This window comes from Suncus etruscus, chromosome 5, assembly GCF_024139225.1.
Source record: "Suncus etruscus isolate mSunEtr1 chromosome 5, mSunEtr1.pri.cur, whole genome shotgun sequence".
NCBI classification, from domain to species: Eukaryota; Metazoa; Chordata; class Mammalia; order Eulipotyphla; family Soricidae; genus Suncus; species Suncus etruscus.
In genome coordinates this window covers 144,085,785-144,112,256 of record NC_064852.1, presented here as the reverse complement: position 1 = coordinate 144,112,256, position 26,472 = coordinate 144,085,785, and the positions used below count along the sequence as shown (strand labels likewise).

General features: G+C 34.3%; 1 protein-coding gene, 1 non-coding gene and 1 pseudogene across 2 annotated transcripts in view; 2 read left to right on the top strand and 1 right to left on the bottom strand.

The window, feature by feature from the left end:
• ENY2 (ENY2 transcription and export complex 2 subunit) overlaps positions 1-26,472 on the top strand; it is an 851,639-nt gene that overhangs the window by 158,541 nt on the left and 666,626 nt on the right. The window lies entirely within an intron of this gene.
• LOC126009481 (translocon-associated protein subunit gamma-like) lies at positions 12,002-12,597 on the top strand (annotated as a pseudogene).
• On the bottom strand, positions 13,065-13,197 carry LOC126010021 (small nucleolar RNA SNORA51). Its single transcript, XR_007496162.1, has one exon. It is a non-coding gene; the product is annotated as a small nucleolar RNA SNORA51 (small nucleolar RNA).

Below are 26,472 nucleotides of genomic sequence, written 5' to 3'. Positions count from 1 at the left end.
TTGAACACACTGGGAATTTGAAGTCACAGAAGCTGCTCCAACTTCCTTGAACCTTGAGGAAAACTTGTTTCCAGGGGTTATTTATTCCATAGAACTTCAAATAAATCTCTCTATGCCTGACTTGATTGTGCTGAGTGTCTCTATTACTTACACAAATTTACCTGCAGTCCAAGGACTTCCAATAATAGATTCATAACTGAAGTTTTTGTAATCAAATGCCCTTCTCTGAAACATTACTGAATATTGAATGGATAAGAAACATGTGGATTAAATTTCCCTGAAAATTTCTTTGGTTATAAAAATGAAAGAGAAAAATGTTGGCCAGATGCATTCTGGGTGAAGCCAAACCCAAATTGTTTGAAAAATGTGTGTGCTTGTTAGAGAAACAAACAAACAAGTTTTATTTCCCTCTTGCCTTATAAAATAATACACTCATTGTAAAAGTCTCACGGCGGCTGTAAACCAGGTTTTTCCTTTTTGTAGGGTGGGATACCTCACTGGAGGCCACCAGGGTCAGTCCTGGGGATTCCCAGAGAGCTATGAGTTTACTGGACCTGAGATTCAACCCTATATCTATCTTCTAGGCCACTGAGTTCAGGCTATATAAAGTCTTTTGAGATGTGTAGTCTTTTATTCTCTGCTTGATTCTCAGAAGCAAATAACTATATGAAAATGCATCTGGACTGCAAACAAGCAATGCTGATATTTCACAATGGAGAGAGTGATAAAAAATATGTATCTATAGGATTTATTTGGCTACTGAATCTTAACTGAATATTTCACATAAAATAGGTTTGATGCATAAAAGCACTGACTTTTTAAACCTAAACTTTTTTAAACAGGTAAATGCTTTAACAGTGTGTATGTATATAAAAAGAAGAAAATCTTTTTTATTATTAAAGCAACAAAATAGAATGTAATTCAATCCCCAAATTTTACTCAGTGAAAGGAAGTGTTCAGAGTTAAAATAAATCTCATTGTAGTTATTGGTATTATTCTTATCATTCCCTCCATCAAAATGCTCTCAACTAATTAGTTAAGCATCTATGTCCCTATACCCAGAACAATTTAAGGAGAAACATATGGGTATGGTCTCTGGTGATAAAATAGACATGGTAATTAGGTAGTGAAAATTAAAAAGAAGGGAAACAGTAAGAAAGAAAATGAATGTGCCATAAAATAGTTTTTGGTGCTTCCATACATCAGAGTGCTTAAGTATCTCCTGAGGAGATTATTAAGATACAGGTTGCAGGGCTTGAGAGATAGCATGGAGGTAGGCATTTGCCTTGCATGCAGAAGGTTGGTGGTTTGAATCCCGGCATCCCATATGGTCCTGTGAGCCTGCCAGGAGCGATTTCTGAGCATAGAGCCAGGAGTAATCCGAAAATAAACAAAAAAGATACAGGTTGCATATGGTCTCTGACACTCGAGGTTTTGACAAAAATTAAAGATAAGAAATCTGCATTTTCAACAAATAATCCAAATTTGGTCTGATGAAGAATATCCAAATGGCTTTCACATTGATTTAGAAGTTAGGAAAGTTAATGAAGATGAAAATTAAAAAGACTAAGGAAATTATATTACAAGACATAGAGAGACAAGGACAGTTATTCTACTGACTTGTCTCTAGTTTATGTAGGTGTTATTTTTAGATTATGTTTTTCCAGGAATCCACCTGTTATATACTTGATACTTACGAAGTACCAAATCCGTTCTTCAAATATGTTAAATCATGATCTTATGTCTTCCAAAGTTTTGCATTCTAGTCGGGGAAACAATCTATGAAAATAAATGAATAAATTAAATATCTTGAATATCAGTAATCACCCCCAAGGAGAAAAGTGTGAAGTGCTGGGGTGTAGAATTTTAGAAATAATGGAAATAAAGGCGTTTTTGGAAAGCTGACATTTGAATAAAACTCAAAAAAGCAAAAGACAAATTGTAAGATTTTGAAATAAAAGCACAGCTAGGTTTATATAATGGGAATGAAGTAGGCCAGGAATACGAAGGCAAGAAAAGATAAGAAATATTAAAAGGAAATATAGGAGTTATCAGTTCACACACTATGGTTCCCCCTCTGAGTTAATTGGAATGCCACTGGACAGTTTAAGCCAAGATCCAACTTACTGTTTCCATCATAAATATTGTGAAGAAAAATTGATTATTTTATTTATAAGTCAGCTATTCCCTTTGAAGCCTTTTCAGAGTTGTCAATGTGCAGTATTTGTGTTGATGAGGTATTTGGATGGATGATAATCAGATGATGGAAATGGCTAGAAATCATGTGAAAAAAACTTGACCCCTTCCTAAAAATTATATTATAATATACTTAGAAAATTATGTCTATTATTTATTCTCTGAATGAATGTCTAATTAATGTCATAATTACCAGAAATTATTTGAAGTTGTAGTTGTAAAAATGCAATATTTTTTCATGTTTAATTGGTTCAGATTAGAAAGTTATTTTAATTCCATGCATTAATATAGGGTCTATGTTCTGTGGTTTTTGAAATATTAACTACATTTCCAAAGACTTTGGATTTTAAGAAAATAATGCCTGAGAAGTAGTATTCAAAACAATAAATCAGAATCACTGAATTTCTTAAGCAATAGGACCCAGGTGATATAACCAGGTTATGTAAAATATATTAGAATAACATAAATTTTTTATACTTTTACCCCCATAACTTCTTTATCCCTAGTGAATTGTAGTTTATATTTTATTTTATAGAGCCAATGAGTATTTTTATTTCAATTTTTCAGATGCTGCTAATTCTTTAAATTAATCAATAGTACTCTTGTTGAAGTGAGACGTGACACAATCTGACTCAGTGAGTTTCTTATGATAGTAAACTGATTTTTTTCTACAAAAAGCTTTATCTCATCTCCCTTTTAATTGATTAGTTAGTGCCAAGTAACCAGTGTAGCTACATGTTTCTGTCAAGATATAATCTGCCACGTATTATGAGTAAATAATAATCTTAAAATTAGTTTATAATTGATAGGATATTTTTCAAGGCACTATCAATGAATTGTTCAAGTTCACACTATTTTCATATTATAAAAATGATATTTTCCATTTATATTTTATGAATTTCTCTGTGATAAAGACTCTACAACACACTTAACATTGTTCTAATGTAAAATATATTAAGGTTAAGTAATACGTAGTATAATTTCTAAAAAGGGCTGTAAGAGTAACAAACAGTATTTGGAAAATCAAGTATTAAAAATGTAAGCCTGAAATATTTTCAGACAAAGAAATGAGTCTAGTTAACTTGCCCAATTTCATTACCTATGTTAGGACTGGTCAAGTCCAGTTTACCTCAATTTCAGCAGCAAACTCTGGAATGTTCTACAATACCAGAGTTTTAACAAGAGCCGTCTAAGAATTGGTGAATGTTATCTGTGCTTCATTACAGAAATCCCCTCAACTCAGTAGCCCATCATATGTACCTTTAAATAAAATAAGTTTATGAAATGGTAAAATGGGAAACTGGAATGTATAAAGATAGTATAGTTAGATAAGAATTATGTTCTGTGAGATGTACATTATCCATATGCTTTCTGGATTTACTTTACTTCTCTGAATTGGTAACAAATTATAACTCATCATATTATATAAATACTTGCAACTTAAAATTGATTGAAATAAGATTTGAATTATATCAGCATTCTATCTTATTGGCAACAAAGTGAAGTTCCACAAAGTGAAATTCCAGGTCTCCCCCACTTTTTTTTAAATCAGGTTTTCTGGTAGCTATCTCAAAATCTTGACTAGGGCTTTGCTAACCAACCATTCAGAACATAAACTTCTGGATTAGAAAAATGAAGAATTCAGAAAAAAAGAATATTTGGTTGAGTTGACTTGGCTTTTCTTTCTTCCTTCTTATTCAAGTGGACAATTTGTACAATTTCCCTTACTTTCATCTTCTCTGCCCACACTACCAACTTGCAGGCACAAATACTTCCCCATCCCTCCATCCACAGACTTTGAAAGACATGGAAAAGAAAAAAAAAACTCACTCATTGTAAAACCTCCAGGCTCAAAGTGTCTACAGTTATTGCTGTTGCTGACTTGGGCTATAGGAGAGGAGGCAGTTCCAGCCAGGTCTTCCCCAAAGCCACCCACCCTGCCAATTCCCTGGGTCTTGCCAACATCATTTCCTGAGTGATGAAGTTCCTCAATATGTATCCACTGGCATGCTCTTGAAAGAGCAGGAATACCCAATCAAAAATTAATTAATGGGGAGAAGATTCAAGAAAGATCTTTCTATTTAACTTGGAATCATGATAACCACAAAGTGGCTCTGGGTATTTTTGAATCAGATTGCTGTCAAATCCATGTAATTTTTAAAAACCTGGATACGTTTCAGTGATTGTACTCTTGTTCGGTAAAAATTATTTGAAGTTCAAAAACCTTGAAGCCATTTAGACCACTCCCCCCTTTTTCAAATAGAAGTTTGTATTTTGCTCACCACAAAGAGCGTGCAAATGCCAAAAATGTTTGAGTTCACTTTGGAAGTCCAAACCCACAAACTCTGATTGGCTTCTTTATTTGGCTAGACACATTCTCTAAAGCTTCGGGTCTTATATCAAATAGGACAGTATGATGTCATAAAGAAGAATATATATTTTGGAAATAACAATTTGTATCCAAAAATTTCCACCATACCTTTGAGCAAATTGCTTGTCTCATTTTAGCCTCAATTTACTACATTACTCAATGAAGTAATAAGAGTAATAACATCCTTATAATACTGTGCATCTGTAGCTTTTCAGAATATTTCAGAGATAAAAGGGAAAGAGACATTAGCAGGAATTTCTAGTTCTAGTTCTAGGTGTAACTAAAACATTTTACTCCTAACAGACTCGGTTACTAGAGAGCACAGGATGTCAGAGGTAGAGGCGTATTCTACAAAGTCAGATCACAAGCTGAGTTTTCTCTGGTGATCAGTATCAGAAGGTTTTGAAAGATAATTATGCTCATTTGGAGAAGTCATGCAAGTTGTGGGCTGAATATTTGGCTGATTCCTGCTATTTACAGGAAAATTTATTGAAAAGTAATGATCAATAGGCACTTTTAGTTATCAAATAAACAAGCCATAAAAGTATAATGTATAGCATTGTAATTCTCATTAATAATGCTGTATTGGCTATTTGAATGTTGTTAGGTAAGTCAATCAGTTTGCTTTTTATTTTTGTAAATAATTTATTTAAGCACAGTGGTTTCAGAAATGTTCATCGTTGGGTTTCAGACATCTAATGTACACTTCCCTTCACCAGGACAACTTTTCTGCCACCAATGTCACCAATTTCCCTCACCCCACCTGTCTTTAGGAAAAGCATTATTTTGCTTTTTTAAAGTCTTAAACAGGATTGGGTAATCAGCCAGAGGTTACATCTAGTGACAGCCTACCTGGCTAGCAATGCAGTACTAGTCGGGCCTTGTGGTCCTGGGAGCCACCAGGGTTATTCCTGCTAGTTCTTGAGAAGCCGTGTAGTGCTGTGGATCAAAATAGGAGTCTCATACTTGCAAGAGATGTGCCCTTGTCCTCTGAACTCTTTCCCTGTCCTTTATGAGAGTATGTCTTTTAAGTTATCATCACATACACAAATTCATGTATGGTGCTGACTGCTCACTAAAATCACTGTGATGTTTATTTAAAATAAATGTTTTAAATGTTTATTTAAAATAAACATAAATATTGAACAATGAAAACTTGAAGCTAAAAATGTTCTACAAGAAAATGTACAACAAAAAATAATGAGCTTTCAGAAAAAAATAATGGTTTACAAAATCTAACTGTAAGATTTCACATTAAGAATAAGATGTGTTCTTGACATAAATGTATAAGAAAAAGGAAGAAAGATGAAATATTTATCACTTGAGGCTGGTAACCTAGGTGGCAAAATTTTAGCAGCATTAACATAGAAGTTACATAAAGAGTAAGGCTTTTAGGAGTATCAAAGAGAGAGCTCCAAAATTTAATTGATTTCAATTTTCAATGCAGATAAGCATTAAATACTATTATTTTACAAAAATAAATTTATTTATACATATCAAAGCCTATGCATCATGGCAGATCCCTAGTAGAAATGTTGAATGAATGAATGAATGCACAAATTCTAGAATCAAAGAGATGCAAAATATAAGCAAAATATACACTTGTGTTTATATCCTAAATAAAGAATTTATAGAATATTCAGAACTAGTAGAATGTTCTGAGACTTGCACCAGTCTAATAAAAATTGTCTTAGAATAATATTACAAGACACTATTATAAACACACATATATTAGTGGTTGAACATATATTGACACCTCCTAAATGAAAGAAAAATAATACAAATTGTTCATTAATTTTCAATAAAACACATAACAAGAGTAATAAATTTGCTTAATAAATTGCTATTTATTTCTCTGGGAAGTTTTGTACAATCTAAGGGTCAGGAGTTTCAACAAAAACACAACACCTATTTCCAATGAGAGTTCAAAGAAGTCAGTGACTCAATGAAAATTTCAGTGATTTATTTAAGTCTATGAACATCTTATTTCATTTACATAGAGGCTCTTTTAATCTAGGAAAGAATTAACACAAAGATTATTATTACATTGATGGATGTTTTTTTGTTCTGTTTTGTTTTGGTTTTTGGATGACACCCAGCAGTGTTCAGGGACTACTCCTGGCTCTAAGCTCAGAAATTGTCCCTGGCAGGCTCAGGGGACCATGTGGGATGTCAGGATTCAAACCACTGTCCTTCTGCATGCAAGGCAAATGCCTTACCGCTGTGCTATCTCTCCGGCCCCATTAATGGATATTTTGATTGTTCATCTGAGAGGTTAACTGTCCCGCAAATAAACCCACTTATTCAGCCTTCCTGTCTTCATAAACCAATGCCCTAAGGTGGGCAGAATCAGATGAGGTCACTGAATAGAAAACTTTCATTTTTAACCCATTTTCTACCAGTACCATTTCAACTACTTGAGTCCAACATATTTAGACTAATTAGACTTGGTTTCTTTCGAAGTCTATTCTTCATGGATATTAATGTGAATGACATGTATTAGGAAACACCTTGAAGTTCCATACTTCAAGGAAACAGAGTTGAGCAAATGGAGAAGTTGACATGGTGATGGCCCAGCGAACCTCAATAGGTCCTAGAATGCTCTTGTACTGAGATATTTTAGAAGTAGTGCAAAATGGCTGGGCTTCTATATTCCTATATTAGAATGGGGTTATGATACAGGAATTTTTCTATATCAGAAGTAGAGGCTAATGTATAAATATAAAAGTTTAAGTGGTGGTTGATATATATAAGCAAAGTGTCTTCCTTTGACTGGGATGATTGTTCTCGAAGGTTAACTTTAGAGGGTCACTTTCAGACAGCACTCCCAGCTGATGAGGAAAAGAGCCTAGTGATCCTAAAGAGGAACAAAAGGAGCACATCATAGCTTGCCACTCAAATATTCCCTATGCATTTAATAACTGTAAATAAATAAATAATAAATACCTTTATTTCATAGGATTATATCAAATCAAACAGAATAATATTAGTTAAAATTCTCATATTATGATACCACTTGAACTTTTACTGTGGGCATACAACAATACATTTTATTTTTTGAATAATTTTTGTCCAAAATTCTTTCCTATATTTAATGAAAGAATTGGCAAAGTTTACTTAAAATTAGATACATATTATGGAGAATATTTATTAGATTTTAGATATGCTGTAATCTTCTAAACTATGGCATTATATTAAATTTATGGTCTTGGAGAAAAATTTACTTTTGACATTTCATATTACTAGGTCTTAGTACAGTGACTTTCATTCCAAAATAGGAAAATATTTCAGCATTGGCCCAATTTAGAAGTGTGCTATTCCAAAAGATTTTTTAAAGATTATTGCTTGAAAAACTAGAGTTGGTAGATTTGTACTTGGCTTTTCATAAACTTTATATACTTATTGCTTTATAGTACAGATATTTTTCACTCTAAATATTACTGTTTCTGAGTTAATGAGTCTCTCTCAGAAGGCAATTATAAATAAAGATATATGGAGTTGTTCAATTTAATTTGCATATATATTTTTTCATTTAGAGTAATTTATTTGGCAAATAAATTCACCATGATAGAAGAAAATTACCTATGCGGGGCACTAAGGAACACTTCCTTTAGTCTGTATTGTTTGTGCAACTGAAGTGAAAATCATAATCAACCAAATGTAAGGACTAGGAGGAAATCTCAGAAAGAGTATTTTAGGTTTAAAAGATTATGCACATAAAAGACGTATAGTTGGAAGAGGTGGGTGAGAATGAGATTTTCTTCTCAAATTTGGCCCATTAGTCTTATGGGCCTGAGTTAGTTGGGATCATAAAAGAAACTATGGCCTAGGGTTATAGGTAGGATGCCCTTCAATTCTGATGACGTTGTCACTAATAATATTGAAAGTATTAAAAACGGCGAAGATAACCCAAAAACATCGCTATTTCTTGTTGTTGCTGTTGTTTTTGTTTTTGGGCCATTCTTGGTGATGCTCAGGTTTTACTCCTGGCTATGCGTTTAGCCCCTGGCTCCGGAGGGGGGAGCATATGGGACATTGGGGATCAAACCCAAGTCTGTCCTTGGGTCTGGGTCGGCCACGTGCAAGGCAAATGCCCTACCACTGTGCTATTGCTCCGGCCCCAAGCATCTGCTACTTTTGATGGGTAATGTTGGAAAGCCTGTTGCCTAATAATACCTGAAAACAATCTAATCATTTATCAAATCATCTGTTTGTTCAGTTGACTTTGGGCGGCACCTTCATTGTATAGAGATCATCATTTAAAAACATCTCTCTTGAAGGTTTTCATAACTTAACAACATTTAGTTTGTTTTTAATAAAGAAAGGACCTAACTTTAGGAAATAGTATAAAGAACTTGAAACAAAGAGAGAAAAAGGAAGTAAGGGACCAAAGATGAGGGTCTTTAAAAATTTGTAGGAAAAAAACCTGAACATGTGACAATCAGTCTAAGAACTCCCTAACTACCAAAAATTTTTATTAGTATTGATTCATAATAATTTGCCCAATATTTTTTCTGGTTCTCTTGGCTTCTTTTGCAGGGAAGAACTAGCATGGATCAGGGTGAGGAACAAGAACCTAAGGAAGGCACATACTAACTTCCACAGTTAAGCTTCACAGAGAAATGGCAGGAATTTAATGGTAAATTATCATGATGCTGCATTTTTCAGTGCAATGAGAGGAATACAGACTCTATACATTGAAATTAGCCAATAAGGTCTCTGAGATTTGTCTAGTTTCTCTCTTGGTAATATCTCTGTCAGATTTGGGAATGAGTATGATGTTAGTTTCATAGTTTCTAATATTTTGGAAGAGTTTAAGGATCAAAAATAGTTTCCTCTTTATGTTTGTTAAAACTCACCCATAAACCCATCTGGTCCTGGACTTTTTTTATTTTGGGGAGTTTCTTAATTACTGTTTCAATTTCTTTTCATGCAATTAGCCTTTTTAGGTATTCTACTTCCTCTTTAAGTTTTAGGAGATTATATTTCCCGGCAATATGTCCATTTCTTCTATGTTTTCTAGCTTAACAGAATAGTTATTTATTGTAAGTTTCATAATGTCTTGGATTTCTTGAGGTTTGTTGTAATCTTCCTTCCTTCATTTCTGATCTAATTTATTTGAGCATTTTCCTTTTTTCCTTGTGAGTCTTGCCAACAGTTTGTTTATCTTGTTTATTCTTACAAAAAACAACTCACGGTTTCATCAATTTTTGCATTTTTTCCTTGTTTCTATATTGTTGTTTTCTGGTCTGGTTTTTATTTTTTTTCTGCTGCTATGTTTTGATTCCTTTGCTGTTGCTTTTCCAGAAATTTAATGTATGCCTTTAGGTTTTTTAAATTTTTTTCATTTTTTTCTTTCCTTATCTAGGCCTGTATTGCTATGAGTTCTCTCATAATTACTGCATTTTCTGTGATTTTGGTAATTTGTTTCTTCATTATTATTAAACACATTAATCCTGATTTCCTCTGATCAAGATATGTTAATATGTTGAGATATGAGATATGTTGAGAAGCAGTTGCTTAGTCTATAGATGTTAGATTTTCTTCACATCTTTTTACTGTTAATCTAGATCTCTGTGGCATTTTGATCTAATAGTGTGTTTGGTATAATTCTTGTATTTGTGAATTTATGTAAAGTAATCTTGTGATCTAAAATGTGGCCTACCCTAGATAAGGTTCATGTGTAATTGAGAAGAATGTATATTCAACTATTTGAGGATGAACAGCCCTGCATAGATCCATTAGACCCACCTCTTCTAGATTCTCATTTAGGGTTGTTATATTTTTGCTAGTGTTCTTCCTAGTTGATCTGTCCAGTGGAGTGTTGAAATTTCTCACTCATGTTTCCATCTATGTTTCTGTAGGTTTGTGAGCAAAAGACTTGCATATTATTCTGATTCTAAATTTGGTTCTTAAATATTGACCAGACTTAGTATTTCTTAGTCTATTATTATCCTGATGACTAAATAGTGTCCATCCTTATCTTTAAGTATTTTATTGAAGTTGAATGCAATTTGGTCTGACATAAGTATGTACTTTCCAGCCTTTTTCTTGTTTTGCCAGTAGCTTGTATAATTTATTCCAATCCTTTTACTCTGAGCCCATGTCCATCCTGAAATTTTAAGTGTGTTTCCTGCAGACAGTAGATGGTGGGTTTTGTTTTCTGATCAACCTGCCACTCTGTGCCTTTTGATAAGACAGTTAAGTCCATTGATATTTAAGTAAACTATTGACAGAAAGGACTTTTGTGGCATTATATTGTATAAAAGTTGTTGCTGTTACAATTGGGAATTTGGTTATTGATCATTGAGTAGTTCATATAGAGTCGGTTTGGATAGCATGAATGTTGTGAGTTCTTATTTATTTAAGAATATTTTTTTAATTCCCTTCTATATAAATGAGAGGTTATCTGGACAGTGAACTCTAGGGTGAAAGTTTCTTTCATTCAGTAGTTTAAATATGTTATTTTATTCTTTTTTTGCCTTAATTGTTTCAAATGGGCAATCTGGTTTAATTCTTATGTTTTTTCCTTTATATAAAAAGTTTTTCTTCTCCCTTACTGCTTTGAAGAGTCCATCTCTCTTTGATTTGGTCATTTGGATTGGTGTTGTTGGGGTTATTTTGTTGGTACTCTTTGATTTTGTCATTTGGATTGGTGTTGTTGGGTTTATTTTGTTGGTTTTGTCATTTGGATTGGTGTTATTGTGTTTATTTTGTTTGGTACTCTTTTTGCTCTTTGGATTTGTATAGCAGCCTCTTTCCAAAGAGTGGGAAAGTTCTCTGCTATTATCTCCATTACCTATTCTTCCCTCTTCCCCTTTCCCCTTTTCCTTCCTTTCTGGAATACCTTAAATTTTCTTGCTTTGTTCTGTCTTTCCTTTCTTTTTTAACTTCTTTATTGATGTTGGCTTGTTGCTTGTTTCAAGTTCATCTATGCAGTTCTCCGCCTATATAAATCTGCTACTATGGTTTCCTAATACGTTTTTTAGTTTTTTCAGTTTTATTTATATGGATTTTCGTATCGTCTGAAAGATTTCTTCTTTAAGTTGGCTGAATTGTTTACTTACAGTTTTCTTAATTTTACAGGCACATCACTTTTTTTTTTATTTCAGTTGCTAAAATATTAAGTGTTTATTTTAGGTTCTCATTTATAAGACTCAGGCATTTTGGGGGCTTGGAACTTTGCCAGGGTTTCTCTCCATGCCCCCAGTTTCAGTCTTTCTTAGTTTCACTATTAGTCTTCAAATTTAGTAGGTTTTAATAGTGGAGTTTAGCGGGTTAGAATGGTGGGTTGTTTAACAAAGTTATCTATTGAAGAGATTGTATACAAGGTGGCTAGAGCTATATCTGCTTTAGAGTTTATTTTCTTAAGCAAGTGAGGTTATCTAAGTATGATAGAAATATTGCCAACTAGATTCCGTGAGCAGCCCGGCTATGGCGCCCAAATGCAACTCAAAGGAGCAGTCGTAGGAGGACCTGCTCTTGCAGGATTTAGGCCACAACCTCTGGGCCAAGTCGTCCACGCTCTTCTTTGGGAATGCCTTCATCATGTTGGCCACCTCTATCTGGTTGTACTGGCGAATATGGCACATGGACCTCCTGTAGTCGGCCATTCTCTACAGCGTGGTGACCCTCGTGAATGCATACCTGGTAGCCTTTGCCTACAAGAACATCAAGTTCGTTCTCAAACACAAGGTGGCACAGAAACAGGAGGACTCCGTATCCCGGGTGGTGACACGCAAACTTTCAGAGGCTGATAACAGGAAGCTGTCCCTGAAGGAGAAGGATGAGAGGATCCTATGGAAGAAGAACGAGGTGGCAGACTATGAAGCCATTCTGCAACAACACACTCTTCCTATTGCTGGTGCTGATGCCTCCTTCTTTGTCCTGAAGAACTTCAACCCCACTGTGAACTACATCCTGACCATCAGCACAGCATCAGGCCTCATCGCCTTCCTGTCCACCGGCTCCAAGTAGCTACAGGGTCTGTCAGGAATAGACGGGTCAGAAGCCCAAATGAGGAAAAAAAATATTGCCAACTAATTCATTTATTTGATCAGCTGAGTTTTGAGTTGTATATTTTCTAAGAGAAAGAAGTTCTACGTCCAATCTACCTGAAAATATATATATATATAGAACTGTCTTTGCACAGGTGCTAGCATCCACATGTTTTGGCAAGAGGAGGTAATCAGAAAGTCCCTTTCTGGACAATGCTGAGATGGGGCGAGAGACAGCAGGGAGTTCAGGACCTGCAATGGCAGATGGGAGCAGATTCTAATCTTGTTTTAGATATGGGATTTAGGACTGAGATTTTTGGTTTATGATGGGGATACTAAAGTTTAACAATTGGATGTCAATTCCACTATATATTGGTCTTTCTGTTCCTTGCTTCATAATCTACTAAGAAGCCAAATGATAGACAACTTGAAGTTATCCTGTATCTGTTTGAACATTTTTTTGTACTTAGTAGAGGTTGATACTTATTAGAAGTTCTTTTTTTTGTCCCCCAATTTACAATACAGACCAGGCAAAGGACCTGTGTTGAGGTGTATATGGGGTGCATTTACTGTACCTCCTCTTTCTATACAGTCAGTGTAAAGAACACAGCCTGTGGTAAGAATTAGGAGGCCTTATCTTATCTTTTCTTTTTTCTTTTTTCTTTTTTTTTTTTTTGATTTTTTAAAAAAAGTATATGTATATAAATCCTTTACCAGTGCAACATTCCCATGACCAATATCCCAAGTGTCCTTCCTCCCCACCCCACACTGGCCTGTACTCTAGACAGGCTTTCTACTTATTAGATTATTAGATATTTATTAGAAGTTCTTAACTTAGGAGGGCTCTAATAAATTTTTGGTGATCAGTTGTTTGATGTTGATCAATAATCCTTCCCATCACTTTGTTTTATCTAATGATAGTTTTAATAGAAATATTTCAAGACTCTGGAAACAACCAACATGCCCTTCAACAGATGAATGGCTAAAGAAACTGTGGAACATATACACAATGGAATACTATGCAGCCGTCAGAAGAGATGAAGTCATGAAAATTTCCTATACATAGATGTACATGGAATTTACTATGCTGAGTGAAATAAGTCAGAGAGAGAGATAAAGACGGAGAATGGATTTGAAGAAAAATGAAAGACATTTCTCAACAATTTTCAGAGACAAAAAGAGAGGAGGGCTGAATGTTACAGCCCACATCAAGGACCTCACCACAAAGAGTGATGAGTTTAGTTAGAGAAATAACTACCTTGAGAACTATCCTAACAATGAGAATATATGAGGGAAATAGAATGCCTGTCTGGAGTACAGGTGAGGGCGGGGAGGGGAGGAGGGATATTTGGGACATTGGTGATGGGAATGTTGCACTGGTGATGGGAGGTGGTGTCATCTTACCAACCACAATCATGTTGGTAACTAAGGTGTTGAAATAAAATATATTAAAAAAAGAAATATTACATTTTTATTAATATAACAATGAAAGGCTGTGGTAATTGCAATATCACTCACCTTCTTGGTTCAGAGATGATCCACCTACATTTAATACTTTGTTGAGTACAAAAAGAGTGATTCATTGACCGTGTAAAGTTTTTATTTTTAAATGGATTTAGATAAATTCATGGAATTAAAAAACTACATAGTCAAAAGTATAGTAATTTGCCAGACTCTTTCACCTAGTCAGCAAAATGTAAGCAAATAATGGATTGATATTCAAATTTCCTAAGGAGATAATACTCAGGGTCTGAGACTATTTTAAAGAATCTCTTACACCAAAGTCTCCTTTGTGCAAGTGCTAATTTTTAAGAAAGAACATTTAATTTTGCTTGTGTTGAATCTTTCAACAATTGGCACACTGAAGACAAAACTAAGTCATGAACATCTTGTAACTGTGAGAATAAAACCAACTGTATTTATGAATGACCTTTAAAACATGGCATTTAAATAAAAAAATTTTAAAGTGGAGGACAGAAGGATACCATAGTGAGTAGGGCATTTTCCTTGCACAAAGATAAATAGATTTTAATTGGTGTCCCATAAGGTCCCTTGAACCTGACAGAAGTAAGCACTGAGCACTACCATATGTATCTCCCTGAAAGAAAAAAGAAATAAACAAACAAACAAAAGAGAGAAATAGAGAAAAAAAGAGAAAGAAACAAAGAAATAAAAAGAAAGAAAGAAAAGAAGAGAGAAAAGACAGAAAGAAGAGAGGAAGAAAGAAAGGAAAGATATAAGAAAGGAAGAAAAAAGCAGAATAGTCTTTTTAAAATATGTTAGTCTAGATTCATATCTTATTTTACACAAAAGTAAAATTGATTAATTCCTCAATATTAGACCATTTAATTGAATAAAAATAAATAGAATTCTCCATAATATTGATTTCAGAGATATTTTCAATGACTGATTGCTGTTACTTAAGAAAACAGAAATAAAAATAAACATGAGAATACCAATGTACTGAGAAGCTTCTGTATTCCAGAAGAAAGTATAACTAAAATAAAATGACACTTTATGACTGGGAAAATATTAGTTCACCACAGATCTTACAAGTCACCCCACTGAAAAAATGTGGATATGAGATGAATAGCTACTTCCTCAAAAAAGACATGCAGATGTTTAATAGATATATGGGAAAAGTGCTCTTCATTACTTACCATTAGGCAAAAGAAAATCACAATGAGGTATAAGCTCACATTATATGATGATGATATAGAAACAAGATTAAAAAAACCAGACAATTCAGGGATTATTTGGTGTTATAGAAACTACTATTGGAAATGTCTGGTTTTGCCTCAATGGAAAACAGTATGAAGACCTATTAGAAATGGGAAGAGAACTTCCATATAAACTATAACTAGTTCATTTTTGGCATCTACCCCAAGAGCAGGAAAAGATTACCTTGAGAAGATATTTGCACTATGTGTACTGCAGTACTCTTCACAACCACCAAAATCTGGATAAAACCCAAATATCCAAAAACAGTTGAGTGACATAGAAAGCATGATATATATACACATATATACATACATATATATGCATAATGAACTATTACTCAGGTATGAGAAAGATGCAATTCTATAGTTCACTGTAAATATAGGTAGAACCGAAAGTATCGTGTTGAATAAAGTGAGTCAAAGAGAGGACAAAAGAAATGCTGGAAAAGAATAGACAATGGTCAATTATACACGTTCTGAAGTTTGCTAGGCACTGACACTATTATGAGTCCCACATACACATACAAGAGTTGTAATTTACGTGCTATTTGGTATGAGGACTCAGCCATGTTTACTGTTGCAAAAAAACCCGACAACCCCAGATTGGCCATAAAAGAGGTCATCCAGGGCCACTGTTCCCTATATATTTACTGTTTCTTTTTTGTTTGTTTGTTTGTTTGTTGTTGTTAGGTCACTCCCGGCAGTGCTTAGGAGTTACTTCCGGCTCTACACTCAAAATCGTTCCTAGCAGGCTCAATGGACCATATGGGATGCTGGGATTTGAACCACCTTCCTTCTGCATGGAAGGCAAACACCCTACCGCCATGTTATCTCTCAGGCGCACATTCTCTGTTTCTATGAAATGAATAAAATGGAGGATTAGCTTTTTCTTTTTGGTGCTTCAGTAAGATCACAAATGTGGTCTCTGTCTTGAAACTTGAAGCTCTAAGAAGAAAAGAAAGTCTGAGTCCAGCCTTCAGATTCTGGGAATCAATTATTCAGATACATGCATGTGACTTTAATTTGCCACATCATTTTATAAGTAATTAAACCCATAAAAATTCACTTTATTGAAGTCTCTAATCAAATTAGTTAGTTATAGGGCTAGCATGTGACTCAATGGTAGAGCCCTTCGTTTGTATTTGTGAAGCCCAGGATCTGATTTGATGTCAGTGGGAATATGACCCCCAAACATGACTGCACATTAAATTAATTAATTATGAACTATATGACTCTAGGATAATCATAAAAGGCAGATGAATATTATATAATTCTGGTGTCAGATATAAAATATATTCTATGCTTGAGACTGTTGCTGCTGCATAGACACAGGAAGTTTGATCTGGTTTTGCCTTTGCAAAATGTTACATAATTGGCACATCCAAGTGTTTTCCTTGAATTGAAATCACATCTTTGGTTCAATGATGTGCACGTGTTATATTTTCTTACCTGCTCTTTATTTTCATCTACACTTCCCCTGCAAACCTCAGTTTTCTTTCGTCAGTCGAATCATACACATAAAATATGCACTTAATTATTTTTGACTACACAAATTTGGAACATTTTTATGAGGATAATATACCAGAGCAATAGAAATCTCTACATGTAAAATTCAGGATCATTAGGAGAATTGTCCATGGCATTTTCTCTGTGAGGTGGCAACTTGCTGTGGAGTACTTTTAGACCTAAGAGGAAACTAACATTTACCAGATATCTGTCAGTCATTTTCATGTAGATTATCTCATGTAAACTTTTAATCATTTTGATACATGGCTATTGCCATCCTGTTATATATGTATGAAAATCCAGGGGTTACTTTGTTCATTGTCAGATGTGTTTGCTGAAGTTGCCATTCAAGTTCAGAACTGTGCTCAGTACTTCCTTTCTTTTAGTCCCATTTCTTAGACACTAAGAAATAATAAGAAATAAGACAATAAGACAAGAAATAAGAAATAAGACAAGAAATAAGAAATAAGACAAGAAATAAGACAATAAGAAATAAGAGTTTTTTTACTAAGAAATAGCTGTCAGCCTCTAAACTGTTAAAGAAAACACATATTTTACTTTAGGAATTTGTGCCTTAGTGTAATACTGCTATCTTGCTTTTCCCCACTCCACTACCTACCTCCCACCCCTATTTCTGAGCTTCTTGGTAGTAAGTCTGTAGTAAGAATAAAGAAAAAAAAACCTTGATCAACACCATGAGATATTGAAGTTATGTTGAGATGGACAACATGAGTCTGAGTAAGTGATAGAAGTGAAGTTGAGGGAGGTTTTGGGTACTTTGATGGTGGTATTAAATGTGCTATATCTTTGTACATGGAAAACATAAATGATAACATGATGAATAGTGTCACCTAAACTTTAATAAAAAAAATTTAACAAGAAAAGTATCCCAAAGATAAAGATTTGCATCTGAAGTCCTTTCTCAAAGTTACTTCTGCTATTCTCAGAGAGCCTGGTCTTTGATAGCCTGATTTAACTGATATGTAGATGTAGCTTCTAAGAATGAGAGAGAGAGAGAGAGAGAGAGAGAGAGAGAGAGAGAGAGAGAGAGAGAGAGAGAGAGAGAGAGAGAGAAAGAGAGAGAGAGAGAGAGAAAGAGAGAGAGAGAAACTCTCCTGGTACCCAGCAGACATTATTTGAGCCTTCCAAAGTAAAAAAAAAATCTCCACAGGTAGGGGCGAATTATTTTAAAAATAACTTCAGACAACACACAGAAAAGGAAGTGAAACAAAAAAGTAAAAAATGCCCTTTCAAGATGCTTTAAAGTACAGGTCTCTGTTGTTAAACAGCTTGACTCAATTCACTAAGGACATCTGAGAACATAAAACAGATGTACCTAGGACAATTCTTGTTTTGCCTTACCTGCTGTAATATCTCTTCAACCCCTTATCCATCAATGCTTATATTGCTGGGTTTAGTTTTGTTGTTTTTTTAATCCACCTATATTTTGAGGTTGTGCCTAAATTTTATGAATCCTGCTTCCATAGTTTCAAAATGCTTCTAGTAAGGATCAAAATAAACTAAGGAAAATATTGTACATTTATCACAATTTTATAAATTGAAGTGAACTAGCAACCATGAAAATATGGAGCAGGATATCAGCCCTATTTGCTGTAGACATTTCTATGACTTGCTGCAAGATTGGATGGGAAATATAGAAATGCCTTGTAGTGTTCTGTTTACTTCTTGTTTATATGTAAATAATCTGTCAGTGAGAGAACACACTGGAGAGATGTGGTACCATGCAGTATGTAACATCATGAACTGATATCAGTCTAATTATATACTGTAAATATATTTTTGTAAGTTGTGCAAGAAATAGAAATGACAACATCTAAGTAATCATCTTTATATACTTACTAACCAGGTTAACTTATCAGGTTATTTAACTCCTATCTTTCCCCTGTCTGTGTTTAATAAGGAATTACAATAAAGCCTAACTCTAGTATGTTGGTGTCAAGTTTTGAAACAAGCTAATAGATGCAAAGTATTTGTAACAGTGCCAGGAATAAAGCATATACATTTCTTTTTTTTTTCTGATGCTACAAGACTAGCTTGGAGATTTTATAAATATGCAACTAAGTTTCCAGAAATATGTTAGTACATTCTTTAACTAGAAAGATCTCTTGTTATTTCACAATCAAATTCTACTCTCCTAGATTCAGTGCTCACAATATGTCATAACAAAATTCATTCAAATTGTGAGTAACTCGAGAAAGCAACTTCTAAGGTTTGCAATAGGGCCGAGTGATAGGGCTTTTGAAAACCAAATAATACTGATGTTACAATGAGCCTTCTAGATATCCTCAGAATTCCATATCAACTGTCCTCACTATGAAATTGAATTTTTATTACTGGGGGGTGAAATATGACAAAGATTGCTTGCATATGGCGCATGTGCTAAGGGTGCTACAGCCATTAACGCATGGAAATTTTAAATTTGAAGCTAAGGGGGAGATATCATTGGCTTAGTTCTTCAGGTGAAGAAACATCATAGAACTGAATTAACTTGATAAGATGCCACAGCTGGTCATTGGTAAAGGTGGAAGTGTGATTCTCATACCTGCTCCTTACAGCACTGCATGAAATTGGAAGGCTTCACCAATTCAAATGAGCATCTCTATTGCCATCACTTGAGACAGGGTATACTCAGGGTGGCTTTAAAAAGAAATCTTACATTGAGTGCTGCTCTATTCCTGGTGGCTTAACATCTTCAAGTCTGTTAAAACTGACAGTGTTTACTGTAAAAAATGATAATTTTTTAAGGCAGTGTTCATTTTTTAATGTCTTTATTTAGGCACCACGGTTACAAACATGTTTGTAGTTGGGTTTCAGTCATAAAAAGTACACACTCCTTCACCAGTGCAACCTTCCCGCCACCAATGCCTCCCAGCCTTCCTCCTCCTTTTTCCCCTGCCTGTATTCGAGTCAGGCATTCTATTACATTGTCATGATGGTTGTTACTGTTGTTATTCTCTAACTGTCGTCACCACTCTTTGCGGTGACCATTCTTTGGGCTAGTTTTTCCAAGGCTCATCTCTATTGCCTCTAAGTATTATTATCATACTGTATTTTATTTTTCTTAAATCCCGCAGATGAGTTACATGATTCTGTGTCTATCTCTCTCCCTCTGACTCATTTCAATCAGCCTAATAGTTTACATTCAAACCTTTCAAGTGGGGCTGCTATCAATCTTTTTCAGGATATTACAGGAAATTGAAGAAACAGAAACACTCCTAAATAATTTTGCAAAGCTAACAACACAGTGATACCAAAAGTAGACAGAGATGCTGAAAAAAAAAACTACAGACCAATATTTCTGATGAATACAGATCCTCAACAAAATCCTAGCAAATAAGATCCAATGCCTCATCAACCTACCATGACCAAGTAGGTTTTATTCTAGAGAAGCAAGATGTAAATTAACCAATATAATGTAAATAAATCAAAATAATACAATATATCAACAAAAGAAAACATAATTATATCAATAGATACAGAGAAAGCATTTAATAAGGTCAAACACCCATTCATAATAAAAATTCTCAACAAGATGGGAATGGAAGAAACTTTTCTCAATATAGTCAAGGTCATTTACAACAAGTCCATAACTAATATTATACTAAATGAAGAAAAACTAAAAGTCTTTCCTATAAAATATGTACAAGACATGGCTCCTATTTAACATTAAATGAAAGTACTTTTCATAGCTTATAGGCAAGAAAAAGATATCAAGTGCATCCAGACAGGAAAGGAAGAAGTCAAGTTCTCACTATTTTCAGATTACATGTTACTACTATATTTAGACTATATATATATATATATATATATATATATATATATATATATAGACTACTATATAAAGACTCTACCAAAAAGCTTCAGTAACAGTAGATTCATATAGCAAAGTAGCAGGCTACAAAATTAACAAGCAAAAATCAACGGCCTTCTTATACACAAATAATGATAGAAAAGAAATGGACCTTAAAAAATTTCCATTAACAATAATGCCACTGAAACTTAAGAGTCAACGGGAGTCAACTTAAATAAAGAGGTGATAAATCTTATCCATTCCAATGAGGCTCACTAAAGATAGTAAAAGGATAGGAGAAGTTTATAATTCTATACTACAAAAAATTCAGTTTTGTGAAAGGTATATGCTTCAAAAAGAGGATGAAACTGTTTGTTAATGAAAATAGTACAAAGAACTTGATATTTAAAATGATTTAAAAATCAACTTCTTCAAAATTCAATATATTATTAATATTTGTCCTTTATACTTCCATCTTATTACTTAATATATTGAAATATTACTGTATAATGCTTTCTTTTTGTACTGGGAATGCAAAGATGATAGTAGTAGGTTACATATATTTAAAATAACATGAAATCATGTGGGGGGGGCAGGAGGGAAACTAGGAACACTGGTGAAGAGATGGGTGCTGAAACATTGAAATACAACTATCAACAATTATTTAACTGTGTATCTCATGGTGGTTCAATTACAAAGGTTGCACAAAAGTTTCAGATTATAAATCATTGCTGGGAGACAATTTTTAAATGTGGCAGGGAAATTATGGGGATAAGAAATTGCATATCCTCTTTTCAGAAAATTCTGTAATCTTAGCTGAGAAAAAGATAAGCAAGTCACCATTTTATGTGCCCCCTGTTCAATGTTTAGAAATAGTTAAGTCTAAATGCTTTTAAGTTAGTTTTGACTGTCTGTCAAGGTTCTCATGAGGACACATGCTCATTTATAGATAGATCCCTCTATCTGCAAATCCAACCTTCCAAGGCTGTGAAATATTTAGTTCTTTAAAACCATTAAGATCGTTAGCTTTGGCCAGTGATAAGTAGAATAAACAAACCCCTTTCCAAGAGGAGACAGTTCTACTGTCTTTATTGGCTTTTGAAGGCCATGGAAGCTACAAAGTCTCAAAAAAAGTGTATAGCCTAAAATGAGAAATTTCTCATGGGCTTTATTGTTTTGTCTTCTTGCACTGAAAATCACAATAATTCTTTGTTGGTTGTGAAAATCATTAATGGTTGTCTGATTCTTCTATATATTTAAATATAATTTTATTAATTATAATTATATATTCTGCTTTGATATAATTACCTACTCATCTACTTCTTGTCTAACACAACTTTATACAAAACACAGTATTGTTTCATACATAATCAAGCCATACATATGTGTAAAAATCTTGGTAATATCTTATATTTCTAAAATTCCAGGAAAGAGTAGAGGCAATTTCCTGGAAACTTAAGTTTTCTTTTTCTTCCTTCCTTTCTACCTTCCTTTCCTTCTTTCCTTCTTCTGTCCTTCCTTCCTCCTTCTATCCTTCCTTCCTCCCATCCTTCTTCATTTTTTCCATTCTTCCTTCCATACTTTCTTCCATCCTCCCTTTTCATCCTTATTTCTTTCTTCCATTCTTTCATTCTTCCTTCTTTCCTTCCTTACATCCTTCCATTCTTCCTTCTTTCATTCCTTCATTTCTTCTATCCTTTCTCCCATCCTTTCTTCCTTTCTTTTTTATTTTTCTTCCTTTCTTCTTTCTTTCTTTTCCTTTTCCTTCCTTTTTCTTTCTCTTCTACTATCGCTTTCTTTTCTCTTCTTCCTTCCTTCCTTCCTTCCTTCCTTTTCTTTCTTCCTTCCTTTTCTTTCTTCCTTCCTTTTCTTTCTTTCTTTCTTTCTTTCTTTCTTTCTTTCTTTCTTTCTTTCTTTCTTTCTTTCTTTCTTTCTTTCTTTCTTTCTTTCTTTCTTTCTTTCTTTCTTTCTTTCTTTCTTTCTTTCTTTCTTTCTTTCTTTCTTTCTTTCTTTCTTTCTTTCTTATAATAATTAAAATTAAAAGTTTGAAGACCATATCCCTACACAAATTGCTAATTTTTAAGCAAATCAATTCTAATGTTTACTATTTCTGACTTTTTTCTTTTTCTTTCTATTTCTTTCTTTCTTTCTTTCTTTCTTTCTTTCTTTCTTTTTCTTTCTTTCTTTCTTTCTTTCTTTCTTTCTTTCTTTCTTTCTCTTTCTTTCTTTCTTTCTCTTTGTGTCTTTCTTTCTTTCTTTCTTTCTTTCTTTCTTTCTTTCTTTCTTTCTTTCTTTGCTTCTTTCTTTCTTTCTTTCTTTCTTTCGTCCTTCCTTCCTTCCTTCTTTCCTTCTTTCCTTCTTTCCTTCTTTTCTTCTTTCTTTCTTTCTTTCTTTCTTTCTTTCTTTCTTTCTTTCTTTCTTTCTTTCTTTCTTTCTTTCTTTCTTTCTTTCTTTCTTTCTTTCTTTCTTTCTTTCTTTCTTTCTTTCTTTCTTTCTTTCTTTCTCTCTCTCTCTCTCTCTCTCTCTCTCTCTTCTCTCCTCCTTCCTTCCCTTCCTTCCTTCCTTCCTTCCTTCCTTCCTTCCTTCCTTCCTTCCTTCCTTCCTTCCTTCCTTCCTTCCTTCCTTCCTTCTTTCTTTCTTTCTTTCTTTCTTTCTTTCTTTCTTTCTTTCTTTCTTTCTTTCTTTCTTTCCCTTAACTTTTCCTTTTCTTTCCTGTTTTTTTCTTTTTTCTTTTCTTTTCTCTTTTTCTTCTCTTTCTCTTTCTCTTTCATCATACCAAATAGTACTCAGGATGTGCGGGGACCTGAACAATTTTGAGCCAATCTGACTTATAATTCAGTGCAAGGAGCCTAGATTGCTCTGCTGATAAGGCCCTATAATGCCAAATATTGCCCTGTCAACCAGTTAAACTTGGAGTTTTCTAGGGCTGCAGCTAGTAATACTTAAGGAACCATATAATTGAACCTGGTTCAGCTGAGATTAAACCTGGTCAGATACACATTAAACAAGCATCCTAACTACATTGATGTTGTCTTCAAATGGTTCTCAAGAAATAATCTCCCCCACCCTCCAGAGAACATATGTCCACATTTACGAATGTTTTGATCATTACAACTTTTCTACCATACATTAGGCAGAAGACCCCACTCCTTGCTAGGGATACAGCTTAAAATTTTAAACAGGCTTTACAAAAAATCATATGACCTTATGGTTGGGAAACTATGGCTGTGATCTTATTCCTACTTGGAAACCTTTGGAAATATAATTACATCTATCAGGTTTATTGGTCCAGTCTCATTCAAATGTTTCACTGCCTGGAAAAGCATGATCTTAGGGCCAACATCTATTTACTCAGTAGATTTCTATTACTCCAAAATGAAACCACTCATAATTTGACCTATTGTGACTCATCTAAAGGACTAACTTATTTTCATTTTAATGGTACTCATGTTAGACACTGAATCAGCCAGAATATTGATCTTTGACTTAGCAGTCAAAGTTTTTACTAGAACTGTAAGATATAAACATTTGTTTGAATCATAATAAAATATATAAATAGGGCCTATGTATCTGTGTATAGATAAGAATCAAACAATCCTTTTCATAGTATTTATGATCTCTGAATGGTTAATGTTACATCGACCATCGACCTGTTAGTAGAAAGGCAGAACACAACCACCACTTTTTTTTTTTTTTGTTTTTGTTTTTGTTTTTTTTCTTTTTTTTTTTAATGCATAATTTTTTTTTATTTAAACACCTTGATTACATACATGATTGTGTTTGGGTTTCAGTCATAAAAGGAACACCATCCATCACCAGTGCAACATTCCCATCACCCAAGTCCCAAATCTCCCTCCTCCCCACCCAACCCCCGCCTGTACCCTAAACAGGCTCTACATTTCCCTCATACATTCTCAATATTAGGACAGTTCAAAATGTAGTTATTTCTCTAACTAAACTCATCACTCTTTGTGGTGAGCTTCCTGAGGTGAGCTGGAACTTCCAGCTCTTTTCTCTTTTGTGTCTGAAAATTATTATTACAAGGGTGTCTTTCATTTTTCTTAAAACCCATAGATGAGTGAGACCATTCTGCGTTTTTCTCTCTCTCTCTGACTTATTTCACTCAGCATAATAGATTCCATGTACATCCATGTATAGGAAAATTTCATGACTTCATCTGTCCTGACAGCTGCATAATATTCCATTGTGTATATGTACCACAGTTTCTTTAGCCATTCGTCTGTTGAAGGGCATCTTGGTTGTTTCCAGAGTCTTGCTATGGTAAATAGAGCTGCAATGAATATAGGTGTAAGGAAGGGGTTTTTGTATTGTATTTTTGTGTTCCTAGGGTATATTCCTAGGAGTGGTATAGCTGGATCGTATGGGAGCTCGATTTCCAGTTTTTGGAGGAATCTCCATATCGCTTTCCATAAAGGTTGAACTAGACAGCATTCCCACCAGCAGTGGATAAGAGTTCCTTTCTCTCCACATCCCCGCCAACACTGTTTATTCTCATTCTTTGTGATGTGTGCCATTCTCTGGGGTGTGAGGTGGTATCTCATCGTTGTTTTGATTTGCATCTCCCTGATGATTAGTGATGTGGAACATTTTTTCATGTGTCTTTTGGCCATGCGTATTTCTTCTTTGTCAAAGTGTCTGTTCATTTCTTCTCCCCATTTTTTGATGGGGTTAGATGTTTTTTTCTTGTAAAGTTCTGTCAGTGCCTTGTATATTTTGGAGATTAGCCCCTTATCTGATGGGTATTGGGTGAATAGTTTCTCCCACTCAGTGGGTGGCTCTTGTATCTTGGGCACTATTTCCTTTGAGGTGCAGAAGCTTCTCAGCTTAATATATTCCCATCTGTTAATCTCTGCTTTCACTTGCTTGGAGAGTGCAGTTTCCTCCTTGAAGATGCCTGTAATGTCCTGTAGTGTTTTGCCTATGTGCTGTTCTATATATCTTATGGTTTCGGGGCTGATATCGAGGTCTTTAATCCATTTGGATTTTACCTTTGTACATGATGTTAGCTGGGGGTCTAAGTTTAATTTTTTGCAAGTGGCTATCCAATTGTGCCAACACCACTTGTTGAAGAGGCTTTCCCTGCTCCATTTAGGATTTCCTGCTCCTTTATCAAAAATTAGATGGTTGTATGTCTGGGGAACATTTTCTGAGTATTCAAGCCTATTCCACTGATCTGAGGACCTATCCTTATTCCAATACCATGCTGTTTTGATAACTGTTGCTTTGTAGTACAGTTTAAAGTTGGGAAAAGTAATTCCTCCCATATTCTTTTTCCCAATGATTGCTTTAGCTATTCGAGGGTGTTTATTGTTCCAAATGAATTTCAAGAGTGTCTGATCCACTTCTTTGAAGAATGTCATGGGTATCTTTAGAGGGATGGCATTAAATCTGTATAATGCCTTGGGGAGTATTGCCATTTTGATGATGTTAATCCTGCCAATCCATGAGCAGGGTATGTGTTTCCATTTCCGTGTGTCCTCTCTTATTTCTTGGAGCAGAGTTTTATAGTTTTCTTTGTATAGGTCCTTCACATATTTAGTCAAGTTGATTCCAAGATATTTGAGTTTGTGTGGTACTATTGTGAATGGGGTTGTTTTCTTAATGTCCATTTCATCCTTATTACTATTGGTATATAAAAAGGCCATTGATTTTTGTGTGTTAATTTTGTAGCCTGCCACCTTGCTATATGAGTCTATTGTTTCTAGAAGCTTTTTGATAGAGTCTTTAGGGTTTTCTAAGTAGAGTATCATGTCATCTGCAAACAGTGAGAGCTTGACTTCTTCCTTTCCTATCTGGATTCCCTTGATATCCTTTTCTTGCCTAATCGCTATAGCAAGTACTTCCAGTGCT